Here is a 12,819-nt window from a genome sequence, read left to right as displayed (position 1 = left end):
GAGACATAAGTTTTCTCTTTATCACAGTAATAACCTTCATTTTCCTAGATAACCAGTCCAGGATAGAGAAAAACACCTGGAGGTCCATACTCCAGGTATTGGAAAAATAACCCCATATCACTGATCAGAGCCTTGGATTTTTTGACATAATTTGGGATTTAGGACTACAGAGGATTACAAAACAGACTTCATGAACTAGGTAATCACCATTCCGAAACTAACTTTAACAACCTAGTAGTACTCAAGTTATGTTTATTCAATGCTAAGAGAGTAAGAGTAATGAAAGTCATTAAAGAGCAAAACTTGTAGGCAATAGGAAAGGTACACAGCCATAAAACCAAATATTCTTTCCCAATGTTCTGATATCCATGAAAAGATTTTCACCCTTAAAATTCTGATTTAAAGAATAAGTAAATTCTCTATGTACAGATTCGAAAAAAATCTCCTATATCATTAAATAAAAAAAGCAAGATGTGGAAAACTACGCTACTTTTGTATAAAAATAAGAAAAAATAAATTCATATTTGCTTATATATGTTATACATGTATAAAGAAACCCTGAGATGATAGAAAAGAAAGGAATAACAGTGACGGGGTTTAAAACTAGGCAGCTGAGAAACAATGAGAAACTTTCAGCTGTATACCTTGATTTTTTTTATAAATTTAAACCAAACTTATTAAGATAAAATGTTCCAGCCATAACAAAATAATTCATTTATAGAAGCAAAGCTATTTGGAGTAAACTTGATTTTAATGCCATAAAGAAAAGTACTGTGATCCAAGGAGCTAGGTGAAATAAAAACTCTGACAGGAATCAGCTGCCATTTGTAATAACAGTTGCTTTTATATTGTTTGGCCCATATAAAAAAAGTATGTGAACAGAAAAACCCGGCCTAAAACTCATATGGCATCTCAAGGGATCCCAAATAGCCAAAATAATCTTGACAAAGAAGAACAGTCAGAGGACTCACACTTTCTGATTTCAAGTTACTACAAAGCTATAGTAATGGAAATAAACTGTTTGATTTTTATTTGTGGCATAAATACAGACATACAGACCAATTAAACAGAATAGAGAGCCCAGAAATAAATCCTTGCATATATGGTCAAATGATTTTCAACAAGGGTGCCAAGACCATTCAATGGAGAAAGTACTGTCTTTTCAATAAATGGTACTGGAGAAACTGGATATCCACATGCAAAAGAATGAAACTGGACTATTACCTTACAGCATACACAAAAATTAACTCAAAATGCATCAAAGACTCAAACGTAAGAACTAAAACTATAAAACTCTTAGAAGAAAACACAGGGAGGAAAAGCTTCATGACATTGGATTTGACAACAATTTATTGAATATGACACCAAAACACAGGCAACAAAAGAAAAACTGGATCTCACCAAAATTAAAACCTTTTGCGCATCAAAGGACACTATCAATGGAGTAAAAAGGCAAATCACAAAACGGGAGAAAATATTTGCAAATAACATATAAGGATTAATAACCAGAATACATAAAGAACTCCTACCACTCAACAAAAAAAAACCCAAATAAAAAAGGGACAAGGATTTGAACAGACATTTCTCCGAAGAAGATATACAAATGACCAATAAGCACAAGAAAAGATGCTCACCATTACTGATCATTAGAGAAATGCAAATCAAAACCACAATGAGATACCACTTCATACCAATTAGAATGGCTTTTATAAAAACAAAAATACAGAGCCAGTCCTGATGGCCTAGTGGTTAAAGTTCAGTACTGCCACATAGAAGAACAAGAAGGACTTACAACTAGAAGAATATACAACCATGCACTGGGGCTTTGAGGAGGGAAAAACAAAAGAGGACGACTGGCAACACATGTTAGCTCAGGGAGAATCTTTCCCTGCAAAAACAAACAAACAAACAGAAAATAACAAGTGTTGGTAAGGATGTAGACAAATTGGAATCCTTGTACACTGCTGGTGGGAATGCATATGGTACAATCAGTGTAGAAAACAGTATGGAGGCTCCTCAAAAAAATTAAACACAGAATTGCCATATGATCCAGCAATTCCAACTTTGGGTATATACCCAAAAAACCTGAAAGTAGGGACTCAGATATCTGTACAGTCGTGTTCAGAGCAGCACAGTGTGTTCACAAGGGCCAAAAGGTGGAAACAACCCAGGTGTCCGCCGACAGATAAACAAATGTGGTATATAAGTAAAATGGAATATTATTCAGCCTTAAAAAGAAATGAAATTCTGACACATGCTACATGGATGAACCTTGAAGACATTATGCTAAGTGAAATGAGCCTGACACAAAAGGACAACTATTGTATGACTCCACTTTTATAAGCTGCCTAGAGTAGCCAAATGCATAGAAACAGAAAGTAGAATGGTGGTTGCCAGGGGCTCAAGGGAGGGACAACGGAGAGTTATTTTTTAATGAGTAGAGATTTTCAGTTTGGGAAGATGAAAAAGTTCTGGAGATGGATGGTGGTGATGGTTGCACAACAATGTGAATGTACTTAATGCCACTGAACTGTGCAATTAAAAATGGTTAAAATGGTAAATTTAAGTTACATACATTTTACCCACACATATACAAACTATGTCCTACGCTTACCATTATCTTTTTTTTTTTCCCCTTCTTCTTCTCTCCAAAGCCCCCCCAGTACACAGTTGTATATTTTAGCTGTAGGTCCTTCTGATTGTGCCATGTGGGATGCCGTCCCAGCATGTCCCAACGAGTGGTGCCATGTCCACACCCAGGACATGAACCAGGCTGCCGAAGCGGAGCGTGGGAACCCAACCATTGGGCCATGGGGCCAGCCCCTACCATTATCTTTTAAATGAATATCTAACATTTACTGAATAGTTATTATCTGCCAGGCACAGAGAAGTTAAGTAAAAGATATTACAGCTAGTATGTGGTGAAACAGAAATTTGAACCCAAGACTTCCTAACTGCAGAGCTACTCTTTCCATCATTACAGTGACTGAAAGTTATTCTAGAGTTAACCAAACAAAACTTTCAAGTAATTAAGTGAAAAATATCCACTAAGAGTAGCACCAATACTAGACTATTTTCTCACAGCCAGATATCAGAATTCAATTTATGCACAACACTGAGAATTGTTGGTTGAGTGAGAGTGAGAGAGAGAGAGAGAGAATGACTGACAAAAGCTTTTCAGAATAACTAGAAAAAGCTAACGTGGCACAGCCTAGGCAGCACGTACAAAACGTGCTAAGTAGCCCCAGTAACAAAATTAAAATGCCAACTTCCAAAGCCTTCTTCAATTAATTCATAAAGCTATAAAACAATGAATAAAAACCTCACTGTCCCCCTCTAACACCTCTCAGCACCATAACAGTACCCCTCATACAGTTCTTTTCATACCCTCAACTCAGCTGAATCCAGAAGACACCACAAAAGTCACACGTAACTACAGACACTTTGAAGTTTTATTTTTTGATACTTTATCATATTATATTCTACTCCCTCCTGTGAATATTATCAGGAATTCAGCCAGCCAGAATAGAAGGTTCAATCTGGAAATGAAGACTGCTCAGATTCTAACTTTGGTTATACTCTTCTGTGTCATCTACCACTCTATATTTGACAAGATTGGGAACCTACAATTTAAAACCAGATAGACATCAAGGCCTTGGTAGTACAGTCACGCAATAATCAAAACAGTTCATAATAGGTGTACCTATTTATGTAGAGTAATTCATTAGATTTCAAAGAAATTTTTACACTACTATTTAGGCTAGCGAGGTCTTATTCCCTTGAACCCTCAAGGTTTTTCAAAGATGCACTTGCTATTTTTGAAAATGCTTCTGTCAACTGCAAAACATAGCCATAAAAGATCCTTTTCCAGTCACCCATATTCCTTGAAAGTTTTCAGTTCAATATTAATGTTTTATATAGAATTCTACTGGGAAATAACTCTCCAAGCCGCATGTGGAGTGTTAAAAATGCAGGCTAATGAAAACAGGATTGGATCTTAGCATAGTAAGAGACCCATATTCTTGTTTCCATTCATTTGGCAGAACATATTGAGATTTAAAACGCTCTAAAAAAGCAAAACTTTCAAATTCACATGCACTTAGCTGAGAAACTGAGCATTCTTTACTACCTGAATTATAAAATGAGAAAAGAATGGCATCAGAGGAACATACTAATTTATGTATGTACACTTAATACAGGCCACACCCTAGTACGTGGGGACTGTGTCATACTATTCACATCAAATTTCCATAGAACCTAATACAGTGCCTTTCAGCCAACCTGTTCAGGGCAATACACATGACCAACTGCTTCACCCTCTGATAGCAACACATCAATCGAGCCATAAAAATGTTACGGAATGATTAGAGAACTCCCCCTCCCTCCAAAAAATGTCATCCTATTGAGGAAATGTTTTCAGTATTTTTCACTGATAGCTCAAACAACGAGATAAAAGTTTAGAATTCAGGGGTAAACACCATTCAGGCAACTTTTGTGACTTTAAATGATATGGGACAAATTTCTCAAAGTTTTGTTTTGTCTTAATTTCAAGACCAACATATCACCTTTAAAGGACTGAAAAATCAAAAGTATCGTTCCTCCTCTCCTCTGACCCCCAGATCTGTCTGCATGTCTCACTGAAGAGAAAGAATGATGGGCTTTACAGATTTCTTAGTGTGATACTACCATCTTTACAGAAAGCAAGGGTTTCTTGCTCCTGGCTCAAGGGTTTCTCCTCACTCACAAAGTTGAAACCTTACTCTCCTGCTTCTAGCACGTTAGATGAAAGAAGGTGGGGGCAGCAGCTCAGTTACAGTTATCCTCTTGGGAACTCACTGAAGGTGAGGGTGAAGCTGGATGTACTGTGCCATTTGCGTTAGAAGATTCATGGGGGGAAAAATGACAGCCTCCATACCAGGGAATCTTCTAAAAAATATCTGGTCTGATGTCACCATACTAGTTCTCTAGAAAACCAGCACACACAAGCAGTCAATTCCCTCATTCCAGAGTGATAACTCTTAAAAAAAATTCAATCCACAGGGGGAGGGCACTAGGGGTGAAGTGGTGTACCTACAACATGACTAATAATAATGTACAACTGTAATTTCACAAGGATGTTAACTTTTATAACCTTAATAAAAAAAAATTCAATCCACAGAGGAACTACAAGGAAGCAGAATAGCAAAGTGCAGTATTTTCAAAGCATTCAGTAAGATCACTAGTACCCTAAGTTGTTCTTTCATAGTCAAATAATTTTGAGAAGCTCTGCATGCTTTAGCCATTCGTTTACCACTCCCAACGTACAATGTATATTTACACTTGCAAGGTTCTGGGAATTAATGCTATAAAGAAATCTGCCTTAACTTAATTTAACCCAGAATTTTTCAAAACCCTATTTGACTATACAACGTTTTTCACATAAGACCTATTATTACTGAAGAGAACTATCATTGTTTTTTTTTAAGGCAAAACAAAACTCTATAGAAACGTTAAGAGAATGATAAGATCACAACTTTTGGAGTCAGGCAGAGTTGTTCAATAATACTGGACTCACTTTTTTTTTTTTTGCTGAGCAAGATTTGCCCTAAGCTAACATCTGTTGCCAAGCTTACTCCTTTTTTTACTTGAGGAAGATTACCCCTGAGCTAAGAGCTGTGTCAATCTTCCTCTCTTTTGTATGTGGGTCACTACCACAGCATGGCTGACAAGTGGTGTTGGTCTGTGCCCAAGATCTGAACGCACGAACCTGGGCTGCTGAAGTAGAGAGTGGTGAACTTAACCACTATGCCACAGGGCTGGCCCCATCACCATTTTTATTAATCTGTGAGATTCCAACAAAATGACAACCTCCCTGGGAATTGAGTTCTCTCATCTGTAAAATGGTTGTAATATCTCCCTCACAGAGTTACTGTAAGAATTAAAATAGCACAAAGCTTTACACAAAGAAAGTGCTCAACAAATGACTTGATAGTTACATTTTAAAAATTCCTTTTAGGGGCCGGCCCCGTGGCCGAGTGGTTAAGTTTGCGTACTCTGCTTTGGCAGCCCAGGGTTTTACCAGTTCGGATCCTGGGCGTGGACAGGGCACCGCTCATCAAGCCATGCAGAGGCGGCATCCCACGTCACTAGAAGGACCCACAACTAAAAACATACAACTATGTACTGGGGGGCTTTGGGGAGAAAAAGGAAAAAATACAATCTTTAAAAAAATGAAAATTCCTTTTAAGTTCTGAAAGTGGCAAAAATGCAAATTTTTTTAAAATCTGAGAAAAAATTACAGAATTCATGACTGAGAGACTCCTTGAGAAGTGTAACTTCCCAGGATTTTGCAATCTTTTTATCCACTAGAATTTGGGAAAGCCTGCAAATCTGCCACACTTATGATGATATACAGGAGTACACTACACCTACTCTGATGAAAATGGATATGAGCAGAACACATGTTGTAGAAGAGTATTTATTGCTTCAATGATAAAAAGAAAGGGCCTCATGGGGCCAGTCCTGTAGCCAAGTGGTTAAAGTTCCGCACACTCCACTTCAGCGGTCCAGGGTTCTCGGGTTCAGATCCCAGGTGTAGACCTACTCCACTCATCAGTTATGCTGTGGAGGTGTCCCACACACAAAGTAGAGGAAGAGTGGCACAGATGCTAGCTCAGGAACAGTCTTCCCCAAGCCAAAAAAGAGGAAGACTGGCAATGGATGTCAGCTCAGGGTGAATCTTCCTCAACAACAGCAAAAAGGCGGGGGGAAGGTCTCATATCAATATGAACAAGAAAAAACGAGTTGTGAGGAAAGCTCAGCTTGTGTCAGCACATAATAATTAGCAACTGTACAGTGCTTTACAGTTTATAAAGCACTTTTACATGCATAATCTCATTTGATTGACAGAGAAACCTAACAAAATAGATAAAGCAGCTACTGATCCTTTCTTTCTTTTTTTTTCTTTTGAGGAAGATCCGCCCCGAGCTAACATCTGCTGCCAATCCTCCTCTTTTTGCTGAGGAAGACTGGCCCTGAGCTAACATCCACGCCTATCTTCCTGTACTTTATACGTGGGACGCCTATCACAGCATGGCTTGCCAAGTGGTGCCATGTCCACACCCAGGATCCAAACCGGCGAACCGCAGGCCGCTGAAGCCGAACGTGTGCACTTAACTGCTGTGCTACTGGGTCGGCCCCTGATCTTCATTTCTAAACTGAGGAAATTTTGGCTTGGAGACTTCAAGCGATTCAACCAAGGTCACCAAGATGATAAATGGCAGAACCAAGACTCCAGCCTTGGTCTTCTGCCCCCAGAACATAACAAAAGGGGCATCTTCTGAATGTAAGCAGCATTTTCTCAACCCACAGGATTGTTCATATTTCTGGATACCTTTTAGGTGACAGGCAGCATGCTAGGCACTGGAGACACAATAGTAAAAAGACATGGTATCTTTTTCTTTCAGGATGTTTATAGACCACTGGAAGAAGACAGGCAATATTTATAAATTAGAAAGGGATCAAAGAAAGCATACCTAAGTCTCTTTGAGCAAGTCACAGAAGGCTTCCCAGAGAAAGCAGCATTTCAGATGAGATTTGGAAGCTGATCTGGGAACAAAAACTGTATTTGCTCATGTATAAACTATAAGAGAGAAAAAGTAAGGGCTGGATAGAAAGGCCAAGATGATAAAGGGTTTGAATACTATGCAAAGTTTAAATTTTACCTTTAAATGATTGGAAACTACTGAATACTTTTGAGAAGGGGAAGTAGAATAATCATATCTCTGTGTTAAACCATCTTGAAGATAATATGATTGAGTTTAAAAAGGAGCAAGACTAAAAGCAGAGAGAATGTTAAGAGATCATGCCAATATTCCAAATAAGAGTTACTGTGGGCCTAAATTAGGAGACTGGCAATGAAGATACAGAAAAAGGTATAGATTCAGAAATATTTAGAAAGTAATGGATAAGAGAGAGAGAATTGACAATGATGCTCACATTTCTGGCTTAGGTGACTCAATGAATCACAGAAGGGGAACAGATGATGAAACTGTTGAGTTTGAGGTACCAACTGAATACAGAGGTGAATACGTCCAGCACACAGTAGACAAGCAGAAACATGGGGCTAGAGAATAGGAGAGATGTGATAATATATATGAATATATATGAAGATTTATTTACCATTTCAATGAGAAGGCAATTGTTTTTATCATCATTTGTATAATGCTTCATAGTTCACAAAACATTTTAAGATCCCATACTATGTTTATCACATTTCATACTTTTGTTATGAGGTTAAGAAAACAATTATTATTATTCCTATTTGATCAACAATGTTTACTTAGTATTAACTATATGCCAGGCATCGTTACTAGGCATTAAACCAAACACCAAAATAAATCCATGCCTTCAAAGACCTTACATCATAGGAGGGGAACCAATAAGCAATAAATGTAACTAGAAAGTATGTTATAAAGTTGTCAGTACTATGAAAAAGAAAATAGACCAGAGAAGGATTAGGAGTGAGAGGTGGGAGTTGAAGGTGCAATTTCAAATAGGGGTAGGATAAGGTCTCACTGAAAAGGTGACATTTAAGCAAAGACTTGAAGGAGGTGAGGAAATTAGTTATCTGTATTACCTCTGTGGGAAAAACTAGCTATTTCCCATTAGAGGGAATAGCTAGTGCAAAGGTCGTAAGATAAAGAATGCAACTGATGTATTTAAGGAACAAGTCAATGTGGTTGAAACGGAGTGATCAAGAGGGAGGATGACAGGAGATCAAAGAGAAGAGGTGGAAAAGGACAGATTATGTAAGACCTTATAGGCCACTGTAAAGACTGCCTTTTACTCTGAGAGAAATGGGAATCCAAAAATTAGGAGCCTTACCCAAAGTTATATAGCTAATAAATGGCAACGCTAGGATTTGACCCAGGATTTCTAGATTCTCTACACCTGTGTTCTACCATTACAACTGGTCACTTATTAGCCTACAACCTCCCTCCCAGGAAGTCTGAACTTAAATAAAAAAAGCTTTAACTTTATAAATACCTTTTAGGTAACAGATGCACAAGCTCTCCAGTTAACATTTCTAGTCCCCTGCAACCATAATGGGAATTTACTAATCCTGATGTCTAATCTAAATCCTACTAACATTCCAGCCTATATTTCGGGAGATTACAAATTCCACCTTCCCCTAAAATGAGACAAGATCAAGAAAGCTTTGATTGGGAGGCTTAAAGCATGACTTTCAGGTTCAAGTAACGGTACCCTGAATTATTTAAAAAATGTAGGGGCCGGCCCCGTAGCCGAGTGGTTAAGTTCGCACGCTCTGCTTCCGCAGCCCAAGGTTTTGCTGGTTCGAATCCTGGGCGTGGACATGGCACTGCTCGCCAAGCCATGCTGAGGCGGTATCCCACATGCCACAACTAGAAGGACCCACAACTAAAAATATACAACTATGTACCGGGGGGCTTTGGGGAGAAAAAGGAAAAATAAAATCTTTAAAAAAAAAAAAAAGAACCTAAAAAATGTATACTAGCCAGATTTGAAAAGTAACAAGAGAATGGCTGAGAAATGTGGAAGTACTGTTACTTTCCTTGGTAGTTTTACTGGTTAGTATTAATAACAATTAAGTTCACGTGTTGTCAAAGAAGCCTCTACAATTACTTTGACTCTTTGAGGTCTGGGATTTGACCATTTCATATCCCAAAAGTAACAAAATACGTGTTCTTATTCATCTGTTGCTTTTGCTACTATAACCCAAAACTCGATGGCTTCTTGCCAGCTGATGGCATCTTAAGGCAATGGCAAAGACTACAGGATTTCAAGAGAGACACCAAACATTACCAAGACACCATCTAAGAAGTGTATCAGACAGGTTAAGCCCTTAATGACCCTGGTCATTCCTTTCCTATTGGATGAACTCAAACTATATAAGCATATTTCATATATCCATAAGAGAGAAGGTAAAAGAATATGAAAAGGGAGCATTTCAAATCAGATCTTCTCTTCAGAGGCTTTCATCACTACACAAATAAAGGAGGCCTCTGCTTCATGAACTATGGAGCCACCAAAATCCCCAACCAGCACCCAGAGAAAAAGCATCACAGGGATAACTAAGGATAAACCAGACTATATGGCTAATAGAAGCTTCCCCACCAAAAGTCAGTGCTTTTCAGCAGAAACTGTACTTCCTTACGTATCTTTTCCCAGGCTTAGCCAATGCAGTGGAACTGCAACTTTGTGTGGCACTGTCTGATAGGTTGGATTTTTCCTAAGCAAGAGGTGGACAGTTTTACGCCAGGATTAGATTTACAGTCAATCTGGGTGTGCGTCTTTTTTTTTTCTTCCCCTCCAAACTGCCTCAGAAAATGCCTGGCTATTGTGCCTTGATATGTAATGATGCAAGGCTTTAAGTACTGGAAGCGGTCTGGAAAAGAAAGTCCCTCAGTTCCACTTATGGCTCAAATCTTAATGATTTCTCCAGCAGTTGTTTTAATCAACGAAAGCTGGTTTAGTTTTTCTCAATGAACCAAACAACATAAGCATTCTGAGCTGAGTGCAGAGGGGCTGCTTGTCAGCATGACTCTCAATAGGGTGGCTAACATGGAATATGGTCCAGAGTCTAGAATCCAGGACAGCACAGCGGCTGTTCCCTTACACATGCACCTCCAGCTTGGTGGGTAGGGCAGGTAAGGAAGGAAGAATCAGTCAATTGAAGCAAGAGGCCTGGTTTACATACAACATACAAGATATTGCTTAAAGCCAAGATGAATCCAGAGGTCTCAGGCTATGATTAGGATACTACTACACTGACTCTTCTTCCACACTGCTGTTCTCTAACCAAAACCTAACCTGGAGGTCTGGCCAGGCACAGCCAGGAAAAAAAAAGGTGGGGGGAGGGGAGACATTTGCCCAAATCAAGAGAGGGGGGCAGCACACAGGCTTTTGAATGTACTTGAAGATTATGAGGTTCAAAACAAATTTCTCACATCTCCCTCTCCCACCATCCTGTGGCCTTATGCTAAACACAGCAGTAAAAGTTACTGCCAGAACTTAGATCTGAAGAGCTGATCAGGGAACCTGGTTAACATTGTTCCCAGACAAGTATTTGAATGCAGCCACTATTCAGACCCTATTTGGACTGCCTCTAAACAGGAAGTTAACAGACATCACACAGTCAGGGGAGGCAAACCACAGTGTCATAAAGATGGATGCTGCTGTCAGCTACAAATCACTCTCACCTCATCAAACGTGTTCTCAAGTAAGGAACAGGCAGGACAAAAGTCCGTTTAAGCCTCATCTCGTCTCAAACTGGATCACTCAGCCTACAGGTCCAGCCTTCTGATTCCTGCTAATTAATACTTATCTACTTCATTCCTTAACACGATGACTATCACTACCACTAGCCTAAAAACTACATTCCTCTAAAAACAGAAGACAGCACTAGCAGATCAGTACTCCCATTAACTAATTATTCATACAACCTATCCACTTAAAAAGCCCAGGCCAGGACTATCCTTGCCCCAGGCCATCCCAAAACAGAGACTGGATATAGGTCACAAAAAAAGCAGCACCATTTCCAACAGGTGTGGGCCTTCCCTCAAAATCTCCTGAGCCCCTCCATAGCACCACCTTTAGCAGCTCGCGAAGTAGCCTCCTTTCCAACCAAGTACCGAAAGAAACGCCACTCTCCGACAGTACTCTATGAAGACTGCTCCAGAACCAAAAATGTAAATCCAAGTGGTTATCAGACTTCAAGAACAGTTTAGGTCAGTGTAACAAAGAAAGAGCAATAAAATTACCACCAAACCCAAACAGGTTAATCTCCAACATACAGACACCATGCTGCTGCCAGAAAATAATCAGAAGTCATCTACACTGGGATGGGGACTGGATGGCCGGAGGACAGAGAGCAGAGGGAAGATTTCTTTTCACTCTGTATCATATGCATGCATTGTCTAAAAAATAAATTTTTAGAAATAAAAATGCTTCAAAAATCTTAGAAAGCATCATCATCTCTCCAACATCTGCTTTTATCCCAGCTGCTGCAAGTCCAAATCTCTGCTGTAGTCTGGCCTGAAAGCACTGCTCTTTTCCTTTGCTGAAACATATTAAGTATCTCCCAGCTCTCTCACGCACACACAAAAGCCCTCCAAATAATCATTTATCAGAAATGAGAAAACTGGTTCTCAGGAGACTACCTGATTCTCCAGATGACAGCAGAAGAAAAGGTTGATAGCTACCTCAGTTAGCATCCACATGCCACCCACCCACCATCAATGCCTCCATCTCCACCTCAGTGCCAGCCCTGTGAGCTAACATCTTGTGTTTGGAGGGAAGGTGATGCTGGAGAAGAGTCCAAAAAAGGCTACTATACCTTTGAAGGGGGAAAGCTGTCCTGGGCCGGCGAAGGGCGCCCAAACCTCTGCACTCGCGGGAGTGGCTAGCTCCTTAGTGTATTGAGAGCAGGGAGGCAAAAAGTACTCTAAGTCCCGGGCTGGTTAGGGAAGGGTAAGTTCTAGTTCCATCGAGCTCACACACTGAACTGGGATACAGTTCCAGTGTGTCCCAGAAGCCCAGCTGCGGAAAGGGGTGGTTGAGCCGCTAGAGAAGATAAGTACCCACACGAGCTGAGACAATTCCCTGCTCCTGCGGGAGGGCGAGGGAACGGTGGACGACGAAATAAAGGGGTAAGGTTCTGCGCTCCTGAGCCCTTTACCTAAATAAGGGTAATTATCCCATGCTTCCTTCACCCGCAAGGATCCCCCATTTGTCCCAACCGCCGGCAAACACGAGATTGAGAGCAGGGAGCGGCCCCCGCACCCTCAGGGCACCACC

General features: G+C 39.9%; 1 protein-coding gene across 1 annotated transcript in view; it reads right to left on the bottom strand.

Annotated features, from left to right (window-relative positions):
* GATAD2B (GATA zinc finger domain containing 2B) overlaps nucleotides 1–12,819 on the bottom strand; it is an 89,503-nt gene that overhangs the window by 76,063 nt on the left and 621 nt on the right. The gene's annotated exons all lie outside the window — the stretch shown is intronic.

Source organism: Equus quagga, chromosome 13, assembly GCF_021613505.1.
Source record: "Equus quagga isolate Etosha38 chromosome 13, UCLA_HA_Equagga_1.0, whole genome shotgun sequence".
Lineage (NCBI taxonomy): Eukaryota > Metazoa > Chordata > Mammalia > Perissodactyla > Equidae > Equus > Equus quagga.
The sequence above is the reverse complement of the archived record's forward strand: the minus strand, read 5'-3'. Positions and strand labels throughout refer to the sequence as shown.